Genomic DNA, 25,748 nt, shown 5'->3' with positions numbered 1-25,748 from the left:
GGGATAAGGTATACCCTCCTCAATCTTGACAGCACCAAGCATATGTTACTCCAAAATGTGTGTAAAAACAGAACAATCGCGAACGTGTGCATAACAGTACCTTCAGCATTATTTGTACAGAGTGTGCTGTTTGGTTAGTTATTATTTCCATCCGAAAACGTTTACATGGAATTGCGTATGCTCTGTGTATTTGAAGTGAATGAGCCGAAGGCTAAGATTCTTAGATGTCTTGCTCAGATTTGACCATATCCTATTCCAATCAGGTGTTAATCCAATCCTCTCCAACGGTCTCCCACATGACCTCCATGGGTAATTTCTTATGTCTTCCCTGTAAGTGAGTCATATATCTTTGCTACTAGCCCTCTAGAACTCCTGTCTGGACCTATCCAGCCTGCCATTGGGTGTTCTGTTAAGGGCAAATTCCAGGGTACACCGTAAGCTTTCATTGCTGACCTTAACTGCAGATACAGAAAGTATGGCAGGGAATAGTTGTCTTTAATATCCTCAAATGTGTGCAAGCCAATCTCACAATAAGTGTCCTACAAAACATAAACACCCTTTGAAGACCAAAAGGCCTGTGTGAAAGGATGTCCACCCATCAATAAATGGAAATTCCATATTTGAGATAACTGATGGCATATTGTCTGATGATCTGTGATCCTTTCCACCCAGTTCCATACATTCAAGGAGTTTAGAACTATGCCACCAAACCGAAAACTAAGATGTTTTCTACCAACCCCAGCAAATAGTAACTATTCTATTCTATATCTATATATATATATTAGTATCACTTAGGGCTGTTGCGGTGAGCATATTACCGCCACATCGCCGGTCACGAGTCATTAAGGCAGTCAAATTCCACATGACAGTTTAGTCACGGTAATTAGGCTTCTCCAAGCTCTTATGCTGCTGCTGGTCATTAGTAGCCTGCCAAACTTGCTAACTGCCTGCTACTCAGCACTTTATTGTCCCTCTAATCCCACTGACATCAATGCAAATGTAATCGAAAATCTAATCAAACACTTCATGAGAGCCCATGAGCTCCTGTTGCGCAACATTTCTATAGGCTATGCAATTGTACGAGAAAACAGAGTGATGGCCTCTACTAAAAAGAGTCCCATCAGCCTTCTATAGGCTAGGCCTACTGTATTTATTTCTCAACACTCCTAATATTAAGCAAATTGCTTATATTTACAACAGGAGTATAGCCTACTGTACCTGGCTGGCATGAAAATGAACCACGGGAAAAGCACCCTCCATTCGCTGTTTTTTGTGCATAGGTGACATGTATTTTTTTCCCGATGCCCCTGTTTCCATACAGGTGCATGATAATGGTTCATTCTATTCCAAAACAATTTAGCACATAAATTATTTAGTATATGTAAGGCTAGATTAAATTAAGAATAGTCTAATGGGTTATATATTATCACTTGTGACTTTTTTGAATCATTGTCACACACCTCATGTAGCCTAGACCATAGGACTATTTCTTTTCATAAGGTTTGTATCACAACTAAAGTGTCCAAATAACTTAATATTAATCCACTTTACAAGGGTTGTAGAGCCTAACTGGCATACATATGCAACGCACAAGTTTCAAGTTTGGGGAAGAAGATGTTCACCATTACAATAAAATAATTACATGCATAATTTCACTTGCAGTTCATCAACATTGTAAGGGAAACGTTCTGATCTGTTGTGTCAGCCACATTGCGTAAAAAAATAATTTTGATGCTAGTGGTAGTATTCATTTGGTAACTATCGCATCCCACAACTGTCCCAGACTATGTTTGGAATATTTTTTTGTTGTTGCACAGAATAGAATAGGTCGACTTTTAGTACAATGGGGATAGTAGATTGGCATAGGCTAATGCTTTTGCTGTCCGTTAGGCCTACTCATCTAGCTGCCTGAGGAAAAGTACATTTGGACAGTTCTTCCAATATCTTCACAGTTGTGTCGCAGATGTGTCTATCTTCACTGGTACGGAAGAAGTCTGAGGTTTTCATACACCTTAGCCAAATACATTTAAACTCAGTTTTTCACAATTCCTGACATTTAATCCAAGTAAAAATTCCCTGTATTAGGTCAGTTAGGATCATCACTTTATTTTAAGAATGTGAAATATCAAAATAATAGAGAAAATGATTTATTTCAGCTTTTATTTCTAACATCACATTCCCAGTGGGTCAGAATTTTACATACACTCAATTAGTATTTGGTAGCATTGCCTTTAAATTGTTTTACTTGGGTCAAACGTTTCGGCTAGCCTTCCACAAGCTTCCCACACTAAGTTGGGTGAATTTTGGCCCATTCCTTCTGACAGAGCTGGTGTAACTGAGTCAGGTTTGTAGGCCTCCTTGCTCACACACGCAGATGACACCATTCTGTATACCTCTGGCCCTCTTTGGACACTGTGTTAACAAACCTCCAGACGAGCTTCAATGCCATACAACTCTTCTTCCGTCGCCTGCAACTGCTCTTAAATGCAAGTAAAACTAAATGCATGCTCTTCAACCGATCGCTGCCCACATCTGCAGACTTGTCCAGTATCACTTCTCTGGACGGTTCTAACTTAGAATATGTGGACAACTACAAATACCTAGGTGTCTGGTTAGACTGTAAACTCTCCTACCTGACTCACATTAAGCATCTTCAATCCAAAATTAAATCTAGAATCAGCTTCCTATATCGCAACAAAGCATCCTTCACTCGTGCTGCCAAACATACCTTCGTAAAACTGACCATCATACCGATCCTCGACTTTGGCGATGTCATTTACAAAATAGCCTCCAACACTCTACTCAACAAATTGGATGCAGTCTATCACAGTGCCATCTGTTTTGTCACCAAGGCCCATATACTACCCACCACTGCGACCTGTATGCTTTCGTTGGCTGGCCCTTGCTTCATACCCGTCGCCAAACTCACTGGCTCCAGGTCATCTACAAGTCTCTGCTAGGTAAAGCCCTGCCTTATCTCAGCTCACTGGTCACCATAGCAGCACCCACCTGTAGCACGCGCTCCAGCAGGTATATCTCACTGGTCACCCCCAAAGCCAATTCTTCCTTTGGCCGCCTCTTCTTCCAGTTCTCTGCTGCCAATGACTGGAACGAACTGCAAAAATCACTGAAGCTGAAGACCCATATCTCCCTCACTAGCTTTAAGCACCAGCTGTCAGAGCAGCTCACAGATCACTGCACCTGTACATAGACCATCTGTAAATAGCCCATCCAACTACCTCATCCCCAAACTGTATTTATTTATTTATCTTGCTCCTTTGCACCCCAGTATCTCTACTTGCACATTCATCTTCTGCACATCTACCATTCCAGTGTTTAATTTCTATATTGTAATTACTTCGCCACCATGGCCTGTTTATTGCCATACCTTCCTTATCCTAATTCATTTGCACACACTGTATATAGACTTTTTCTACTGTATTATTGACTGTATGTTTGTTAATTCCGTGAGTAACTCTGTGTTGTTGTATGTGTCGAACTGCTTTGCTTAATCTCGGCCAGGTCGCAGTTGTAAATGAGAACTTGCTCTCAACTAGCCAACCTGGTTAAATAAAGGTGAAATAAAAATAAATAAATAATAATAATAATAATAAATAAATAAACACGCTTTTTCAGTTCTGCCCACAAATTGTCTATAGGACTGAGGTCAGGGCTTTGTGATGGCCACTCCAATACTTTGACTTTGTTGTCTTTAAGCCATTTTGACACAACTTTGGAAGCATGCTTGGGGTCAATATCCATTTGGAAGACTTGTGACCAAGCTTTAACTTCCTGACTGATGTCTTGAGATGTGGCTTCAATATATCCATTTTCTTTCCTCATCATGCCATCTATTTTGTGAAGCGCACCAGTCCCTCCCGCAGCAAAGCACCCCCACAACATGATGCTGCCACCCCCGTGCTTCACAGTTGGGATGGTGTTCTTCGGCTTGCAAGCCGACCCCTTTTTCCTCCAAACATAACGATGGTCATTATGGCCGAACAGTTCTAATTTTGTTTCATCAGACCAGAGGACATTTCTTCAAAAAGTACGATCTTTGTCCCCATGTGCAGTTGCAAACTGTAGTCTGTTTTTTATGGCGGTTTTGGAGCAGTGGCTTCTTCCTTGCTGAGCGGCCTTTCAGGTTATGTCGATATAGGACTTGTTTTACTGTGGATATAGATACTTTTGTACCCGTTTCCTCCAGAATTTTCACAAGGTCCTTTGCTGTTGTTCTGGGATTGATTTGTACTTTTGGCATCAAAGTACGCACCAAATCTCTAGATGACAGAACACGTCTCCTTCCTGAGCTGTATGACAGCTGTGTGATCCCATGGTGTTTATTATTGCGTACTATTGTTTGTACAGATGAACGTGGTACCTTCAGGCATTTGGAAATTGCTCCCAAGGATGAACCAGACTTGTGGAGGTCTACAATTTTTTCTGAGGTCTTGGCTGGTTTCTTTAGATTTTCCCATGATGTCAAGCAGAGAGGCACTGGGTTTGAAGGTAGGCCTTGAAGGTAGACCTCCAATTGACTCAAATGATGTCAATTGGCCTATCAGAAGCTTCTAAAGCCATGACATCATTTTCTGGAATTTTCCAAGCTGTTTAAAGGCACAGTCAACTTAGTGTATGTAAGCTTCTGACCCAATGAATTGTGATACAATGAATTATAAGTTAAATAATCTGTCTGTAAACAATTGTTGGAAAAATTACTTGTGTCATGCACAATGTAGATGTCCTAACCGACTTCCCAAAACAATAGTTTGTTAACAAGACATTTGTGGAGTGGTTGAAAAACTAGTTTTAATGACTCCAACCTAAGTGTATGTAAACTTCCAACTTCAACTGTAGCCTGTCACAGTTTCTGTGTTATTTGTTGTTGTTTCCTTAGGGTACCACTGGAGGCCACCTTTATCCTGTTTTCTAGTTTCCAGGTTACCCTAATTATTATTTATTGGATTCACCTATGTTAAATTACCTTCTCTGTTCACCTGGTTGCCTTGTTATTTAGGTTCCTCAGTTGGCCTGTATCTATGCTTAGGTGTCATGTTTTATTAGTGTGCTCTTTATGGTTGCCTTATTTCTGTTAAGACTAAGTTAAAGTTTGGGATTTAACCTCTGCTTATTGTGTTTCTCTGCGCCTGTGTTCGAGTTCGTACTAGCACTATTGTTACAGTAGACCTAAGCCTACAATGGACCCAGCAGAGATTTCTTAGTCGTCCGAGGAACATTCGGAACTCCACCATTTATGGTCGGCTCTCACCTACTATGGAACTATGTTTGGTCACCATGAGGCGCGGCTGCAGACATTGTCGGATGATTCAAGAACTCTGCTCTGCAGACAGGACAGGCGGGAGCAATGGCTGCTGCACGTGTGGCTGTTCCTAATCCCCCACTCCCGACCAGCTCAGGTTCTTCCTCCCTTCGGGAGCCTCGTCTCCCGGCACCGGAGCGATTTGAGGGGCATCCTGGGGAGTGTCGTGGGTTCCTGCTTCAATGCTCGCTGCCCTTCAAGCTACAGGCATCAAGGTTTCCCACTGAGAGTTCCAGTGTGGCATAAGTCGTCCCCTTGCTCTCAGGACGGGCTCTGGACTGGTTCACAGCCATATAGGAGCAGCAATCAGACATTTGTTTTAATTGGCAAAGCTTCACCCAGGAGATGAAGAGGGTTCTTGATCACCCCATCAGTGGCAGGAACGCTGCCCGAAGACTCATTGCGCTTCGGCAGGGCAGCCTAGCTGATACGACATTGACTTTCCGACACCCTCCGATTAGAGCGCTGTGAATACAGAGGCACTTCACTCAGCCTTTCTGAAAGGACTCAGCGAGGTTCTCAAGGATGAACTGATTTCCCGGGACAACCCTGACACTCTGGATGAGCTTATCGTTCTGGCCATCCGAATTGACAACCGGCTTCGGGACATAGTCGTGAAAGGACGGAGGGGTTCCGAGTTGTTTCCAGTGTTTCGGGTTCCGCTGAGGGAGCCGATTTTTCCTTACACTGCGTCTGCTTGTCCTGTACCCCGCCAGTGTTCTCAATTCGGCTCTGGTTCTCCTTCATACCCTTCAGAAGAGCCGATGCAATTGGGACGCACAAGACTTTCCACTCTGGAGAGAAGGTGCAGGATTAACGAGCAACGTTGTCTTTACTGTGTACAGTCTGGACATTTCCATGCCTCCTGTCCCAAGCTGACGAGAAACTGGATGACTCATCAGTAGACGGGAGAATACTGGTGAGTCAGATACATTCTCCAGCTGCCGCCACGGTACGCACCTTGCTTCTGGCCAACCTCCGTTGGGACAATAGGCAGTTGAACATTCCTTCTTTCATAGACTCTGGGGCTACCGGTTGTTTTCTGGATCGCACATTAGCTTACCAACAGGGGCTGCCTCTCACTAAGCTGGACATTCTGTTGTCGGTCATTGCACTGGATGATTAACCCCTAGGATCTGGGAAGGTCAAACAACTCACCATGGCTATTCAGCTACGAGTTATGGATTAGCATGTGGAGTTTATCCAGTTACATTTGGTGGACTCTCCTGAGCTTCCCCTGGTTCTTGGACATCTGTGGCTTTCTTTCCGGGATGGAATCCTTCATGCCAGTCCACCTGCCAGCAACTCTCCACATCTTTCCGGCACTGCTCGTCTGGAGGCTTCCGATTCTCCTGTTCCCCCAGCTGGAGATGACAAGCCTGATCTTTCCCACGTACCACGGGATTACTGGGATCTGGGTCAGGTCTTCAGCAAAGAAGTGACAGTGAACTGCCTCCTCATGAGTCACACGATTGTACCATTGACCTCCTGCCCGGCACCACTCCTCCGAGAGGAGGGCTGTAATTCTCTCTCAGGTCCAGAGACTGCAGCCATGAACAGTTATATTAAGGAGGCATTGGTGGCTGGTTTTATTCGGCCATCTACTTCACCTACAGGAGCGGGGTTTTTTCTTTGTTGGAAAGAAGGATGAGGCATTACGTCCCTGTATCGATTACAGTGGTTTAAATAACATTACCATCAAGAACCGTTACCCTCTTCCACTTATGTCACCAGCCTTTGAGAGACTCCTGGGAGCTATAGTTCTCTCAAAATTGGATTTATGGAATGCGTACAATCTGGTGTGCATCAGACAGGGAGACGAGTGGAAGACAGCATTCAACACCCAAATGGACATTATAAGTACCGTGTCATGGCATTTGGACTTAATAATGCTCCAGCCATTTTCCAGGCCCTGGTTAATGATGTGCTGCGCAACTTTCATGTTTGTTGTATCTGGATGACATCCTCATCTTCTCTAGGTCCATGGTTGAACACATCCAACATGTTTGCCAGCTTCTTCAAAGACTCCTCTCTCACCACTTGTTCATGAAGGCTGAAAAGTATGAGTTTCACGTTCCTCAGATCTCCTTCCTGGGGTACATCATATCCAGAGAGACTTTAGTTCTGTGGCTGTGCCATTGACAGCGCTCACCAACGGCTCGGCTGGGCATGTAAGCTGGACCTTGCTGCTACGAAGGCATTCGAGGACCTGAAATGCCAATTTTCTTCTGCACCCATTCTAGTTCATGTGGATCCTTCTCTTCCCTTCGTGGTAGAGGTGGATGCCTCTGACGTTGGCATGGGTGTGGTTCTGTCTCAGCACTCGGCAACAGACCTGAAGCTTCATCCCTGTGCCGCCTTCTCCAGGAGAGTGGAACTATGATGTTGGCAATTGGGAGCTTCTTGCGGTCAAACTGGCTTTGGAGGCATGGCGGAACTGCTTGGAATGTTTGGAACATTCCTTTACGGTTTGAACTGACCACAAGAACCTGGACTACAACCAGGAGGCTAAATGCCTCATTCCCGACAGGTTCGTTGGGCTCTTCTCTTCACTCGGTTCAAATTCACGTTATCTTACCGTCCGGGATCTAAGAATGTGAAGCCGGATGCCCTTTCTCGCCAGTTCCCTAGTTCCAGTGAGGATCGGCCGCTTGGCTCCATCATCCCCAGGCCACTCATCCTCGCGCTGGTGTCCTGGGGTACAGAGACTGTCATGATGGAGGCGCAAGGTAGGGAGACAGTTCCTGACAGCTGTCTAACATACTTTTTGTTCCTCTTGAGGCATGGTCCAAGGTACTTCAGTGGGCTCACTCGTCACGTCTCAGCTCTCATCTAGCAAACGCTAGATTTTCTGAGGAGGAGGTTTTGGTGGACCTCAGGGGAGATGGACACTCAGACCTTTGTGGCTGCCTGTCCGACATACGCCCGGAACAAGACTCCTCATCAGCAGCCTCTGGGGCTTCTTCATCCACTGCCAACACCATTTCAACCTCTGGTCTCATCTCTCTATGGATTTCATCACGGGTTTTCCATCCTCAGAAGGCCACACTGTCATCCTGATCATGGTGGACCGCTTTCCAAAGGCGATACATTTCATTCCGCTTCCTAAGCTTCCATCTGCCCGTGAGACTGCTCAGCTGGTTATTCAGCATGTTTTCCACCTTCACAGACTTCCTCTGGACATCATCTCCGACCTGCGCCCCCAGTTTGCCTCCATATTCTGGTGGGAGTTCTGTACTTTTCTGGGGTCATCTGCCAGTTTGTCCTCAGGCTATCACCCTCAGTCAAATAGTCAAACGGAGCGGGTGAACCAGGATCTGGTCGACTGCGTTACGGTGCTGTGTGTCCGCCAACCATGCTACATGGAGTCAGCATCTTCCCTGGGTGGAGTACTCACACAACACTCTCCAGTGTTCCCCCACCAGCATGTCACCATTTCAGGTTTTGTACGGATACCAGCCTCCTCTGTTTCCAGATCAGGAGATTGAAGTGGTGGTTCCATCCGCTCAACATCTCATCTCTCATTGCTGCCGGCCCTAGAAGACGGCTCGGCGCTCCTTGGGTCCTCAGCTCGGGTTCAACGGCGATAACAGTCCAACCGTTATCGCCGTTCGAGTGCTCTCCTGCATCCAGGCCAGATGGTCTGGTTGTCTACCAGGGATCTGCCTCTGCACGTGGAATCAAGGAAGTTGGCACCTCGGTACATTGGGCCATTCAAGGTTCTACGGCGCATTAATCCAGCCTATCATCTTCGTTTTCCCCGGTCCATGAGCTTTCATCCCAACTTCCACATCTCAAGCCTGTAGTGTTCAGTCCTCTGGTTCTGGCTACTCGGCCTCCACCTCCACCTCACATGATAGCGGGACAGCCAGCCTACACTGTGCGACTCATCCGCTCCAGTCACCAGTTCCGGCGTGGGACTCCGTATCTCGTGGACTGGGAAGATGCGATCCTGGGTTCCGGCTCGGGACATTCTGGGACATTCTGGACCCCGGACTCATTCAGGATTTCCATAGCCGTTCAGCTAACCCTAGTGGAATGTCAGGAGCTGTTCCTTGAGGGGGGGGGGGGAGATTCCTGTCACAGTTTCTGTTATTTCATTTATGTTTCCTTAGGCACCCTTACCCTGCTTTCTAGCTTCCAGGTTACCCTGAGTATTACTTATTGGATTCACCTGTATTTAAATCCCTTCTCAGTTCATCTGGTTGCCTTGTTACAGTGCCTTGCGAAAGTATTCGGCCCCCTTGAACTTTGCGACCTTTTGCCACATTTCAGGCTTCAAACATAAAGATATAAAACTGTATTTTTAGTGGGACACAAACATGAAGTGGAACGACATTTATTGGATATTTCAAACTTTTTTAACAAATCAAAAACTGAAAAATTGTGCGTGCAAAATTATTCAGCCCCTTTACTTTCAGTGCAGCAAACTCTCTCCAGAAGTTCAGTGAGGATCTCTGAATGATCCAATGTTGACCTAAATGACTAATGATGATAAATACAATCCACCTGTGTGTAATCAAGTCTCTGTATAAATGCACCTGCACTGTGATAGTCTCAGAGGTCCGTTAAAAGCGCAGAGAGCATCATGAAGAACAAGGAACACACCAGGCAGGTCCGAGATACTGTTGTAAAGAAGTTTAAAGCCGGATTTGGATACAAAAAGATTTCCCAAGCTTTAAACATCCCAAGGAGCACTGTGCAAGCGATAATATTGAAAGGGAAGGAGTATCAGACCACTGCAAATCTACCAAGACCTGGCCGTCCCTCTAAACTTTCAGCTCATACAAGGAGAAGACTGATCAGAGATGCAGCCAAGAGGCCCATGATCACTCTGGATGAACTGCAGAGATCTACAGCTGAGGTGGGAGACTGTCCATAGGACAACAATCAGTCGTATATTGCACAAATCTGGCCTTTATGGAAGAGTGGCAAGAAGAAAGCCATTTCTTAAAGATATCCATAAAAAGTGTTGTTTAAAGTTTGCCACAAGCCACCTGGGAGACACACCAAACATGTGGAAGAAGGTGCTCTGGTCAGATGAAACCAAAATTGACCTTTTTGGCAACAATGCAAAACGTTATGTTTGGCGTAAAAGCAACACAGCTCATCACCCTGAACAGCCATCCCCACTGTCAAACATGGTGGTGGCAGCATCATGGTTTGGGCCTGCTTTTCTTCAGCAGGGACAGGGAAGATGGTTAAAATTGATGGGAAGATGGATGGAGCCAAATACAGGACCATTCTGGAAGAAAACCTGATGGAGTCTGCAAAAGACCTGAGACTGGGATGGAGATTTGTCTTCCAACAAGACAATGATCCAAAACATAAAGCAAAATCTACAATGGAATGGTTCAAAAATAAACATATCCAGGTGTTAGAATGGCCAAGTCAAAGTCCAGACCTGAATCCAATCGAGAATCTGTGGAAAGAACTGAAAACTGCTGTTCACAAATGCTCTCCATCCAACCTCACTGAGCTCGAGCTGTTTTGCAAGGAGGAATGGGAACAAATTTCAGTCTCTCGATGTGCAAAACTGATAGAGACATACCCCAAGCGACTTACAGCTGTAATCGCAGCAAAAGGTGGCGCTACAAAGTATTAACATAAGGGGGCTGAATAATTTTGCACGCCCAATTTTTCAGTTTTTGATTTGTTAAAAAAGTTTGAAATATCCAATAAATGTCGTTCCACTTCATGATTGTGTCCCACTTGTTGTTGATTCTTCACAAAAAAAGACAGTTTTATATCTTTATGTTTGAAGCCTGAAATGTGGCAAAAGTTCAAGGGGGCTGAATACTTTCGCAAGGCACTGTATTTAGGTTCCTCAGTTGGCCTGCATCTTTGCTCAGGACTCATGTTTTATTCATGTGCTCTTGTGCGGTTGCCTTGTTTCTGTTATTAAGACTCTAAGTAAAAGTTCTGGATTTACCATTACCTCTGCTTGCTTTGTTTCTCTGCGCCTAGGTTTGAGTTCGTACTAGCACTATTGTTACAGTAGCCTGTGAGAAAGACCCGATCACGTGATGGAGAGCCATGTGAGTGAGAGATGCTTTAGAGCGTACAGCACTCAGGGAGAAGGGCACAATCGCCTCAGGCATGTATTTTTTTAGGGTGCATTACGGCCACACAAAGAAGATGCCGCCGTGCATTATTATCACGTGCTTGTCAAAGTGTGGATGAGGAACTGATGTAGTGTGTACAGCCCGCTCAAGTCTTTCTCGCGACTTTTTTCAAATCATCATGCAGCCTTACAATGTATTAAAACATATAGCCCAACGTTTGTAGAACAACTAAAGTTACATTAATAACTCTAAATGAACCATATAGGAATAACAATTTCTTTGTTAACCACTCAACACAGAATAGCTGCATGTGTGCATTACCTCAAATCGTTTGGAGAAAAATTCAGCTTTGTTCAATTGTTCATCTTCATACTATAAAATAAAATTCTTCATACTATAAAATGATGCCATGGAATTCAAAGCAAATCTTGCCTGCTAAATGAACTAGTGTAACCCACAGCCATTTGGCATAGCCAGATCAGGACCTAACATAAGGACCACTCAGTATGCTATTCTGTTCTTCTGAAATAGAAGATTCTTCATGTCATGCTTCTTTAGACCTGTCTAAATTAAATAATGGATTTGTTACATTTATTAAACTGTTTAAAATGTACTGTAGATGTTCCAAAGGTCTGTGTTAATTAACGGTCAATTAACGTGAGACCGACAGTTATTTGCTTGACAGGCTGAAAAAAATGTGTGAACACCACAGCCCTATTTTCACTGCATTGTTGGGAAAGAGCTCAAAGTAACAATTTCACTGTACTGTTCACTGTACTCTGTACCTGTTGTATCCTGTGCACGTTGCAAATAAACTTTTAAACTCGAAACACACACACATTTAGCCCCCCAACCACTTTCCCACTTCTCTTTCCTTTGCTGTGGCGATCTTCCTTGCTAATCCATTATGAATCAATTACCCTCCACACTGTCTGGGATCTCAGGTTCTTATATTATATTTGGGTGAATATTTCCTTTTCACCCAATTACAACTCTTCTTGCTGTGGAGGTGACGTCCTGTCTCTTCTCCCTTTATCTGCAGGTTTCTTTCAGGCACCTATAGGTTTTACAATCAGCATCCTCTGCCCCAGTCCTATCCATCACCCATAAGGGACAATACGTTTTTTTTAAAGGATCCTGAATTAGCAGTTAGAGACAACTTCTACCTAATGTCATTCACTCGTAGTCCTGGGGACCCACGGGGTATGAAGGATTTTGTTGCAACCCAGTACTAACTCTCCCGATTCAATCAACTTTTCGACTAAGCCCTTGATTTGCTAACTCAGTGCCGCGCTGGAACAAGAACCTGCACACTATGTGGGTCCCTAGGAACTGGATTTAAGAACACTGATCTACCTTATGCCATTAGTCTCTATCTGACATTCTTCTTACCCCTCCCATCCCAGTTTTCCCATGAGGTACTGATGCCAGAGCCATTAACTTTTGATTAGGAGTGCTACAGCTACAATAAGCACTCTGAAACGCTCCCACCTTCTCTGTCAATGCTAGAGGAGGAGTTCCTCTCCAGTGGGAGCCCAGACCTTCCAACACAGCCTTCTCTATCAAGGCATCCTTTTGGTTTCAGGACAAGGGTATATATTTAGACTGTGACTCAGCAGCCTAAAGCAATGATTTTCTGCTCTCCACTGGTGGATGAAGCAGCATACATTAGCCTGGTCCCAGATGTGTTTATGTGCTGCAAAGCCAACTCCTATGGTCGTTGTTATTGTTTGGCATGACAATGACCACAGTATACATAACACAAGCAGATCTGGGACCAAGCTAGCGATCAGTCCTGGAGTAATCCTCTGCTAGTATTCATTATCACATCTTTAGATTTAATTACAGAGGCAAGAGAGGGAGGGGAGGACAGTATAATTATAAATACTTATTTTTCCTCTGTATTCTCCTGAAGAGAAGGCCAGAGCCTAGCTTTCAGGGGACGGGTTCTGCATTGTAACTGGCCAACTGATTTTTTTACCACCACCCCGACTGCTAAATAGGTACATGTTGCCATGTACCTATTTAGCAGTGCCATGTTAAGTCTGTGAGACGTGAAAGGGTTCTATGTTATTCCTCCCCAGGATTCAATGTGTTGTTATGAACGAAGGCGGGAGCTGGACTGGGGTCTCATACATGACAAATGTGGTGCCGTGGTAAAAAAAGGAGTGACTTCACGAGAGTGCTAAAAGCATAGGGGAAGACTAAGCAAGCCTGAATACACAACAATTCTTCCCCTAAGCACAGCCAAGTACAGTACACATACAATCTCATTTGTGAGCCTCTTTATTGAACATATTAACAAATAGGCCAATACTTTATGATTACAGGATATGTATAGATTATAATCTTTAGTCTGTAATGTCTATAGATTACAGTCTCCGTGACAACTGTTTTGTAAAACATGTTCATACTGTACTGAGTAAGCTATTATCAGCCAGATATGTTTCCAAAACACTGATATGCTTGAAAAATGGGCTTGTTTTAAATTACCAAGGTGTAGGATCCTCTCTTTTCTAAAGGTATTATTAACATTGCGAAGCATAGTATGAACTACCTTTTGAGTGGGATCGTTCTGTGCTTTTTGCACATTGCCCAGTAGGCCTAAACACCCATTGAGGTAAACAAAGTTATCATGACAATGGAAACAAGTGTTCAAAGAGTTCCACTTGGCAATCATAACACGAATGACCAAAAGGTTAACACTCAATCAACACCCCTTCTGATGCAATGAAAAGAAACTCTGTAAAATGTCTGTCCAATTCTACCAATTAGACTTTGATTCATACTGTGGGAATGTTAGAGTTGAAACCCTTTAAACCTTGAACAAGAGAGAAAGAGAATGAGTGAAGAGAGAAAGAAAGAGAAGAGAGAAAGAGAGAGAGAGACCATTGATTTGACAACACTTCTTGATTGGTGCTGCACTATGATTGGTGCCACACTAAGTCTCCAACTCTGAACGGGCAAAATCTCTCTCTCTCTTTCTCTGTCTTTCTTTTTCTGAGCGTATGCTCTAGTTCACAAGCACAGGCACAAGGAAGTAACACACTGTTACGGATACAAGTATCCTGTGTGTGTATCCTGTGTGTTCTTTTCTCTCCTTCTCCCCTCACAGGTGAAAATCATCACTCTCCAATCAGTCAACAATCAATCATCAATCAGAAGACACACCTCCTATTTCCTACCCCATGGTTTAAAAACCCCATCAGTTGTTTGCACTAGAGCTCAATCTCTCTGTAAATGCCATGTCTGTAGGTCTCTGTGTTTCACTCTCGCTTTGTGTCTTAACCTCTCTTTTGTTTGAGCACCTCCATAGCACTTTATCATCACCTGTGAGTATTGTTTTTTGGTTATGGTGTTTGTTTGTTGCTGGTGGGAAAAGGGGGAAACCAAGACAAGTCGCCCATGGGCATACACTACCTGTAGGTGAACTTTGTTAAATACACTAGTTAGAACTGGGCGGACCACCCACTGTATTTTTGGTTAGTTAGCTGTTGTTAAAGTAGGCTAGTCTAGCTTAGGGGTGTTTTTGTATATTTATTGTTTCATTCCTTGGGTCCAGCTCAGCCCCTTTTCCTGCTCCCCCCCCCCCCCCCCCCCCCCATTACCGTGTGTTTATAAATAAACCTGGAGTTTGACGGTAGATTTCTGTTGTCGTGGTTATTTCGTTCACACTTTTACTTTGTCTCAATTACAATTTGCATGAGTTATGTTACGGGTCTCATTACCATCCCCCCTAGACTGTCGGGCCAAAAGGGATTGGTAACACACAAAGGACTTCATTCAGGCAGATGAGGAAAGACAAGTTGTATTCACTCACTGCTAAGTACAGAACTGTCACGCCTGCTCCCACTCTCTCTGGCGCTCGAGGGTGCCAGACCGCCTGTCATTACGCACACCTGTCCCCTTCGTTAAACGCACCAGTACCTCATTGGACCCACCTGAACGCCATCATTATTTGATTGCCTCCCCTTTGTCTGTTTCCTCTGTTGCATTCCTTTGTCAGCATTGATGTTGTTACTTTGTCCCCTGTCCAGATGCTGTTCCTCTCCTGTTTCATATCCGTTATTTATTAAATATTCTCCCTGTATCTGCTTCCTGTCTCCAGCATCAACCCTCACAGAATGCAGACACCAAAAGTGGATGCTTCAGGGAGGCCTTGTTTCTTGTTGGTGCCGTCGTCGATGGAAGCGGGGGTGCCTCAGCTAGCTTGTCGGGCTTGGTAGACAAAGGACAGGGGTGGGGCCAGCTCAAGAGCGGGAAACTCAGAGTGGGCCCACGTCCATACAGTCGATAACTACACTCATGAAAATGCTAATACTTTGAACATGAACAACCACTAATTTGAAAAGAAATGACAAATTACATATTTACAAGTGTATGCCTTTGTTGTCCCTCTGCGATCGCCGGTCCGTCTGCTGGATAGTCAGTCGACAAGTCTCTGGTTTATCCACCAGAGATCAAAGTATTTCGTAGGTGTAGCTTCTTATAATGGTTACGTCAGAGTACCATTCGGAAATGTTCTTGAGAATGTATCTTTCGGAGTACCATTGTTCTTAGATCAGATGTGTTTGCCAGACTAAAGTGTTTAAACAGCTGCAGACTGAATAATTGGTCTTTAGTTTGTAGATTTCTCCACCATTTCAGTGTGGGGATGCTCTCCATGTTCTCTGGTCTTGTCCTTTGGTAGAGTTGTAGTTTAAACCATTTTGCAACATCCGGCTCACACCTTTTTACGCTACTGCTACTCCCTGTTCATCATATATGCATAGTCACTTTAACCATACCCACACGTACATACTACCTCAATAAGCCTGACTAACCGGTGTCTGTATATAGCCTTGCTACTCTTATTTTCAAATGTGTTTTTACTGTTTTATTTCTTCACTTACCCACACACACACTTTTTTTTCTTCTCTGCACTATTGGTTAGTCTAAGTAAGCATTTCACTAAGGTCTACACCTGTTGTATTCGGTGCACGTGACAAAACTTTGATTTGATTAGTCTGCTTGGAATATAGTGGTATCCACTCCAACATGGGGACATTGTCCCTTCGTTCTCTTGACTATTTAAATTGCCAACCATTTCAACATGTAGTGACAGCTCAATGCTTTCTGGTCTAATGTACATTTTGTCACGAGTCCTTTATATTAACTCTGTGGAAAGGGGCATTCCATGACCTATGGGTATAATGTTTGTGCCCACAGGGGCGTGGCCACTGTCTGATCATAAGTTACTAGGAAAAGCCATTCTCATTTTTGAAGACAAAGACCACATTGTTATCTTTCCAAAAGTAATCTCATGCTTAATCATCTAATTTATACAACTTTCAGATGCAAACCCCATAATTGAGAAGTGTATACAAACAAAACTACAGTAATCTGTGTCTCCTGTCTTTCATGAGGTCACCAAATGAAACAAACTCGACATGACTGTTCCTTAAGTGTCCACGGACCAGTCCACCTACTAAAAAATTGTTTTGTCAGGAGAAGATCCTTTGTCTCACTGTGAAATCCTCTCTCCCTATACTGCATGTCCAAAAGGCGACTATGATTCTCCCATAAGGACGATCATGACAGCAGACTCAGGACAACTGAGCTTTGGAGAAATACGCAGATCTAAAGAGGAGTCCATAATTTGCTTTCTAATGATCATGATCTTTTTCTACATTGTAGATGCAAATGTGAATACTTTAAAAAAAATCTACAACAAAGATGTCAGGGATGCAATCAATTATTTTTCTGTTTTACATAGTCCTGAACTTTGTGACATTAGTCCAGGAGTTTGGAGATGCTGCTTGAGGTGCATTCCTACAGAGATATTCCCATGGGGACAAGAAGTGGGCCAGAGGCTTTAGCCCAGAGTTTGAGGCTGAGTAACCAGAGGTGTGAACTTAAATCACATGACTTGGACTCGAGTCAGACTCGAGTCACAAATATGATCGACTTTGACTTTAACACCAATGACTCGTGACTTGACTTGGACTTGAGCCTTTTGACTCGACCTGACTTGATACCCTCCCCAAGCCCAAATATAAAAATGATGCTATTAAAAGTGTGCAGCGCTTCAACTCTTCATTTAACGGATTACAGTTTGAATCGGACAGCAGCCAATCAAATTGTGCCAGCTGAGAAAAAGCTGTGCGTAGCAGTACAGAGGAACATCAGCAGGTGAATTCAGATAGAGCCCTTGGAAAGATCTTTTTTTTTTCTTTTCACATTTATTTAACTAGGCAAGTCAGTTAAGAACAAATTCTTATTTTCAATGACAGCCTAGGAACAGTGGGTTAACTGCCAGTTCCAGGGCAGAACGACAGATTTGTACCTTGTCAGCTCGGGGGTTTGAACTTCCAACCTTCCGGTTACTAGTCCAACACTCTAACCACTAGGCTACCCTACACTATTATTTTCAGATATAAAGGCGACGCTGTATCAACAAAAAATGGATTGCAACTTGCAAAACATGAGGGAAGAAAATGACAGACTGAGGCTCAACAATTTCCAACTTGGTTCGACATTTGAAGCTGCACAAAGAACGGTAAGTCGTGGCTAATATAGCTGACAGCTATATATTTTATATATGTATTGGGAAATAATGAAGTATGAAATAAGACAAACAGCCATGAAGAGAGGTAAAGAAATTGCTGAACTTAAAAGATTGAGGGAAGATAAACTTGTTAAGGAAATCCTTTCTCTAATCTCTATGGAGGACCTTGATGAAGAAGGAAAGGGTCAGTTGTTCTCTTTACAACTAGAACTGGACCAAATGTATGAAGAGAAAGCAAAAGGGGCATTTGTAAGATCAAGAAGGAGATGGTGGGAGGAAGGTGAAACAAATACAAAATACTTTTACAATTTAGAAAGAATTCTGAATTTACATCTATTCATAAGCTCAATATAGATGGCGAAGAAAATGAAAACCCCAAATATATTTCAAAATATGTTTCAGAATTCTATGGTAACCTTTATACCAGTGATGCCTGTTCTACTAGTGACATATCTGCCTTTCTAGACTCTGTCAAAGACTGTGCAAAATTCATAGATGAAGACTTCCAAAATTCTTGTGATGAAATAATTTATATTAATGAAAAAAAAAATGTATCGGCAAGTTAAAAGAGAACAACTCTCCAGCGAATGATGGCATTATCTGTGAATTCTATAAATATTTTCAGGAGGATATTGTTGAATTTATATTTCATGTTTTTAAGGAGGCAATTGATTTAGGGGTCCTGCCTGTTTCCATGACACAGGGCCTAATTTCTGTAATACCCAAACCAAACAAAGATTCTATAATGTTAGAAAATTGGAGACCAATCACATTAATGAACAATGATGGAAAGATACTTACATCCATCTTTGCAGAAAGACTTAAAAAAGGTCTTGACCAAATCATTGATGATACCCAGTCTGGTTTTATGAAGGGCAGACATATATGTAATAATATTCGACTAGTATTGGACTTGATAGACTACAATGATCACATTATAGAAGATAGCTTTATTTTATTTGTAGACTTTTACAAGGCATTTGATACAGTTGAACATAATTTTATTTTTGAGACTCTTCGATTTTTTGTTTTTTGTCAATATTTTCTAGGTGTAATTAAGACACTTTACAATAATAGTAACAGCTCTGTTAAATTATCCCATTGAACTTCACAAAGATTTGACATTAGACGTGGAATTAAACAAGGATGCCCAATTTCTCCTTTCTTATTTTTATTGGTCACACAAGTTATGGCACTTCATATACATAAGCATAGTTTTAAGGGAATTTAGATACAAGACAAAGAGATCAAATGTTCACAATAGGCTGACAACACCACCATTTAAAAAAAGGATTGAATGAAGTCAAGAAACCTATTGAGTGTGTTAATGCCTTCACACATGTATCAGGTTTATCTCTGAATATTAGGAAATGTTAATTCATTGTGTTGAAAAAATGTGACTTAAACTCAGTATGCAATATCCCTGTAAAAGATGTGATCATATATCTTGGTATTACAACAAAGATCAGAAAGAAAGGGCCAACTTAAATGTCTCTCCTATTGTAGAGAAAATTGGAAAGAGATTTAACTCCTGGGTATAAAGAGATCTTTCTTTATTTGGACTTGTACTTTTATCATAATCTGAGATTAGTTTATACCTCCCTTGCCTTGGATGTTCCTCTGTCAGTAAGTAAAATGATTGATACTAAATTATTTAACTTCATATGGAGGAATAAACCTCATTATTTAAGAAAAAGCGGTAATATGTAGCACCCAAGGTGAGTGCTCTGGATATTAAAACCTCTAATGTAATATTTAAGATTAAATGGATACAAAACTATTTAAGAAATAAGGATTTGCATCTGGAATATCATCCCTAAATTAATATTCCAACAAATTGGTAGTCTAGAATTCTTACTCAAATGCAACTTTGATATGGGTAAAATCCCTATTAAGCTTGCAAACTTTCATAAACAGGTACTTCTAACTTGGAACCTCATGAACAAACACAACACTTCCCCTCATAGGTATACAATCTGGAATAATAAAGACATAAAATACAAAAACAAGTCTTTGTTTTTCCAGAACTGGTTTGACAACAACATTATTTGGGTTAAAAAATGATTGAATAATGATGGACAACTATATGATTATCCAGAATTTATTAGAACACACAATGTTACATTCAGTCCTGAGGAGCATCAAATTGTTGTAAGAGCTGTCCCTAAAGGTGCTATTCTTCTTTTAGGAGAATATAACAGTACTCCAAGTGCAACTGTTGAGGATTTTGTAGCCTCAATACAACTAGAAGGAATTGACATTTCAAACGGTAAGTATAATAACATGTATATAAGAAAACTATATTAAGATGTTACTATTCCCTCTGATAAAATGTACTTGAATGCAGCCCTAGGACAAGAGAACTGGAACAAAGTGTCATTGTTATCTGGTAAATATTGCATATCTAATAAGGTGAAAGTAGTATCATACAAACTCATTCATATAATCTACCCTGTAAAGACCTTTATTATACACAGATTTAAAACAGCTAATGATAACAAATGTGTATTTTGTGATTGTGACCCAGAGACTCTTGACCATTTATTTTGGGACTGCTCTTATGTCAGAAGATTTTGGTGTGAGTTAGAAGATTTTATTTTCAAAGAAACTATTAATGTTAATTTGAAAGATGTTTTATTTTGAACCAAATGATATGGACCCTGATTTAACTTTCATTGATCATTTGTTTATCTTTCATGGAAGATTCTTTGTCCATAAAATGAAGTGGGCAGAGAACAAACCCCTTTTCACATGATTTAAGATAGAATTGAAATATTATTTTGAAATGATCATTAAATGTAAAAACAAAAAAGCAATACTCACCATAAAAGTATTTAACAAATTGAAAATGAATCTTGATATGTAATACCCCTGTCTGTTAGGTTTATGTACTCTTGTTAGTATATCTGTTTATTTGTATTTGTTGTGTTCATAATTTAAAAAATATATAAAAAAAGAAAAGAAAAGATTTTCATCACAACGCAAAAAAAAGAAAAAAAGACAGCTATATATTTTATTACTTTACTAGTGTATCATGTAGGCTAACGTAACCTTAAATCAATGAGCCTCCACCCAGTCAGTCAGTGCGGGAACGTGATCATTGCACCCAAGATTGAGGTACAGCTAACTAGGCAGTTGGTAGCCTAAATCATGCCTGATTTTACTGCTGTTCCTAAAACCATTGACATACGTTAGCCTACTGTAACCACACAGTGTATGTGTGTGATTTTGTACAAGTCTACATCGCCCGATTGTGCCCCATAGCGATCCTCGATAGTCGATCACTATTGGGGGGGTGGGGGGGTCTTTCTCATGGCTACCCATGTATTTCCATTGAAATATAACGTTTATTTGGAAAGTTATAAATATATGTATATATTTAAAAGCATTCATGATTTGCGTAAATATAATATACTAACTATTACTCTTGTTAAAAATATGAAATGGTATTGCATTTGGTGAAGAGCACATTATGACTTGTTTAGGACTCGAAACTCAATGTTTAGGACTTGAGACTTGACTTGATACTTGACAGTCCTGACTTGAGACTTGACTCGGACTTGCCTGTCTTGACTTGGGACTTAACTTGGGACTTGAGTGCTAAGACTTGAGAGTTTCTTGTGACTTGTAAAACAAGGACTTGGTCCCACCTCTATGAGTCACTGAGTTAAATGACTTTGTGAACTACATTCACACTATTATAATGTTGTTTCAGGCCTTAATCCTCGTCCTAGATATACTGTTACACAGTGAATGGGTCCATAGACAATCCCAATCACAGTCTGGATTCCACATTGCCCCTGGTGACACAAACATGTCAGAGAAAACAAACCCAGCTAACAATTCTAGGGACAGAGAAAATGTTTGTATTGTTTCCAGTAATGTTCCCCTGATGTTTGAGTGTCCAGTTTTTTGTTAGTTGGGGGAACATTCTATGTATGTTAACAAAAACCTCCTTAGAACCTATTTAGCATGTTTTGGAGTGAGAGTTAGGAGAACATTTCCTTAATGTCAAACAAAACGTACCCAGAACCTGCTTACCATTTTCTCAGATTAAATATATACATTTTCTAAGAACGTTGCAAGAACATTCATGTGTTCAAGTACATTTAAAACATAAGGCATTCTGTCATGGTCCCCTGAAGGTTTTTGTCTATTTTCTGGCTTGTTTCGGTGACGTCCCTAAAAGAAGCGTTTCAGAAGTTGCCTGATGGTCCCAAAGAGATGTTCTCCCCCCAAAAAAACTGTTTCTGTCAGATCTCCCCAAGGATATGTGGGTGTAGAGTCAGGCGCAGGAGAAACAAGTACCAAAGAAAGGGCGTTTTATTAACTGGCTCAAGAAAACAACAGGAGTCTGGGCTACAGTAATCGCAATGAAAATCCCCACTCAGACAGTCCAGGGAAAACCCCCCCTGTAGAACATGAGCAAATAAAATGAAACCCCAAACTCAATGACAGTTCAATGAAAACAATCCCGCACAAAACCCAAAGGAAATGTCGAATTAATTATCCCCCCTAATTAACCAAAGTGAAACCAGGTGATACACAAAACAGACATAACCAAAATAAAAGGAAAAGGGATCACTTGTAACACTTTGACATACAGTACCAGTTAAAAGTTTGGACACACTTACTCATTAAAGGGTTTTTCTTTATTTTTACTATTTTCTATATTGTAGAATAATAGTGAAGACATCAAAACTATGAAATAACACATATAGAGTCATGTGTTAAACAAATCAAAATAGATTTTAGATTCTGTCATCAAGGCAAAGGCTGGCTACTTTGAAGAATCTAAAATCTAAAATCTATTTAGATTTGTTTTACATTTTTTTGTCTGGCCATAAAATTGATGTTAGCACTACAAATATATGAATTATAATAAATACTTATTAGTCAAAATATTGACAATGTTGTTCAAAATCAGGCAACTAAACTTGTTGAGTCTCTTGAAAATAGCCACTTTTCAACCTATAAATCACATCTGCAATACAAGCAATATAGCTTATTTAACATGATAGTGGGCCTATTCAGTTCTCTAGAGTAGGCCTCCACATCAAATGGCTGGGTTGAATGACACTGCCCAACAATTTCCCAATGACACATTTCAGTTTGCTCATGAGCTGATTATAATTCAATGAATTTAACAGCTCCATTCGCCCGCTCTCATAATATAATTCCATCCTCATGTCTTTTCAAATCTACAGAGGCTATTTCATGAAAATTGACCTTGGTCAAAAATGAATAAACGTCCACACTTAGGCCTCATTTGACATTTTGTCAAATCTCATTGTTACGGTGTAGCCTAACTAATATACCAATATCACCATGCCTGTTACATCTATCCCGAGGGTAGGCAAACTTTTTGGCTCGAGGGTCACATTGGGATTTCGATATTCAACGGAGATCCGCAAAACAATTTTGGGGACCGATTTATTTGTCAAAATCAATTTGTGGGCCAGAAAAAGGGCTGTAATTTGAAGATACTGTATGTACTGTAGGACCATTATAATTTCTACATACTTTCTATCTAGTTTTAGATTCTATCTAGAATCGGGCGCCCTCCGCTCATGAAGACTGTGTTCCCTCGTTTGCTATGGCCGACGTGAGTGAGTCGTTTAAGCTTGTTAACCCTTGCAAGACTGCGGGTCCAGAGAGCATGTGCAGACCAGCTGGCTGAAGTGTTTATGAACATATTCAATCTCTCCGTATCCCAGTCTATTGTCCCCACTTGCTTCAAGATGTCCATCATTGTTCCTGTACCCAATGAAACTGAAATAAATGACTATCGCCCCGTAGAACTCACTTCTGTCATCATGAAGTGCTTTGAGAGGCTAGTTAAGGACCATATCACCTCCACCTTACCCGGCAACTTATACCCACTACAAATTGCATACCGCCCCAACAGATCTACCAACAACACAATCGTCATTGGACTGCACACTGCACTACACTACCTGGACAAGAGAAATACCTATGCAAGAATGCTGTTCATTGACAACAGCTCAGCTTTCAACACCATAGTGCCCTCCAAGCTCATCACTAATCTTAGAGTCCTGGGTCTGAACCCCTCTTTGTGCAACTGGGTCCTGGACATCCTGACGGGCCGACCCCAGGTGGTGAAGGTAGGCAACAACACCTGCGCCGCGCTGATCCTCAACACAGTGGCCACACAAGGGTGAGCGTGCTCAGCCTCCCCCTGTACTCCTTGGTCCCCCACGACTGCGTGGCTACGCACAGCTCCAACTCAATCATCAAGTTTGCTGACGACACAACAGTGGTAGGCCTAATTAACAACAATGACGAGACAGTCTACAGGGGGAGGTGAGAACCCTAGCGGAGTGGTGACAGGAAAATAACCTCTCCGTCAACGTCAACAAAACGAAGGAGCTGATCATGGACTACAGGCGAGAGCACGCCCCCATCCATATCGACGGGCCACAGTGGAGAGGGTCAAAAGCTTCAAGTTCCTCTGCGTGCACATCACTGATGACCTGAAATGGTGCCTTCACACAGACGGCACCTCTTCAACCTTAGGAGGCTGAAGAAATTTAGCCTGGCCCCTAAGACCCCCGCAAGGTCGGCGTTCACCCCCCTCCCTAAAAAATAATAATGAAGTATTGACAACCAATTGCTGTCCATGGTGCTGAAATTGCAACATGTCTATGCAGCTACATGCCTATCTAATTGATAATAGGATATCTGTGGTGCCAGGGCTGAGCTTTTCTTTAGCTAATGGGGAAATGTTTATTGGTAGGCCTATTTGGTTGCAATTTTCTCATGTTAAGCCTAACATTTCACGAATTTTCCATTTTTATACTGCTGTCTGGTGGCACTAATCTAATTACTTGTTCAGAAATTAAAGTTAGAAATTAAACAATTGCAACAGCCTACTAATCAGCTACCAATAGATGTTTTTTAATATACAATTGTCATGTATAGGTTTTGTCTGGCTAATAGCCTACACAAATGGGCTGCAAAAGTCAAGGTCAATTCAATTAAATCATCCAACTTGAAAGACTCCCCCGGTGTCCTGAATAGAGGTCGGCTGATTATTTAGGGCCGATTTAAAGTTTTCATAACAATCATTAACAGGCCTTTTTGGATGACGATTATGGCCAATTACATTGCAATCCACGAGGAAACTGCGTGGCAGGCTGACCACCTGTTATGCGAGTGCAGCGTCAAAAGGACCTTGTGGCTGCAAGGAGCCAAGGTAAGTTGCCAGCTAGCATTAAACTTATTTTATAAAAAACAATCAATCTTCACATAATCACTGGTTAACTACACATGGTTGATGACATTACTAGGTTAACTAGCTTGTCCTGCGTTGCTTATAATCAATGCGGTCCCTGTTAATTTATCATTGAATCATAGCCTACTTCAACTTCACCAAACAGGTGATGATTTAACAAAAGCGCATTCGCGAAAAAACCCACAATCCTTGCACAAATGTACCTAATCATGAACATCAATGCTTTTCTTAAAATCAAACCTGCATATTTAGTTAAAAGTAATGAATGTTAGCAGGTAATATTACCTAGGGAAATTGTGTCACTTCTCTTGCGTTCAGTGCAAGCAGAGTCAGGGTATATGCAACAGTTTGGGCCACCTGGCTCATTGTGAAGACCGTAATTAATTTGCCAGACTTTTATATAATTATGACATGACATTAAAGGTTGTGCAATGTAACAGCAATATTTAGACTTAGGGTTGCCACCCGTTCGATAAAATACAGAACTGTCACGACTTCCTTCGAAGTCGGCCCCTACCCTTGTAGGGGGGCGTTCGGCAGTCGACGTCACCGGCCTTCTAG

This window comes from Oncorhynchus kisutch, linkage group LG2, assembly GCF_002021735.2.
Source record: "Oncorhynchus kisutch isolate 150728-3 linkage group LG2, Okis_V2, whole genome shotgun sequence".
Lineage (NCBI taxonomy): Eukaryota > Metazoa > Chordata > Actinopteri > Salmoniformes > Salmonidae > Oncorhynchus > Oncorhynchus kisutch.
This window is presented reverse-complemented; position numbering follows the sequence as displayed.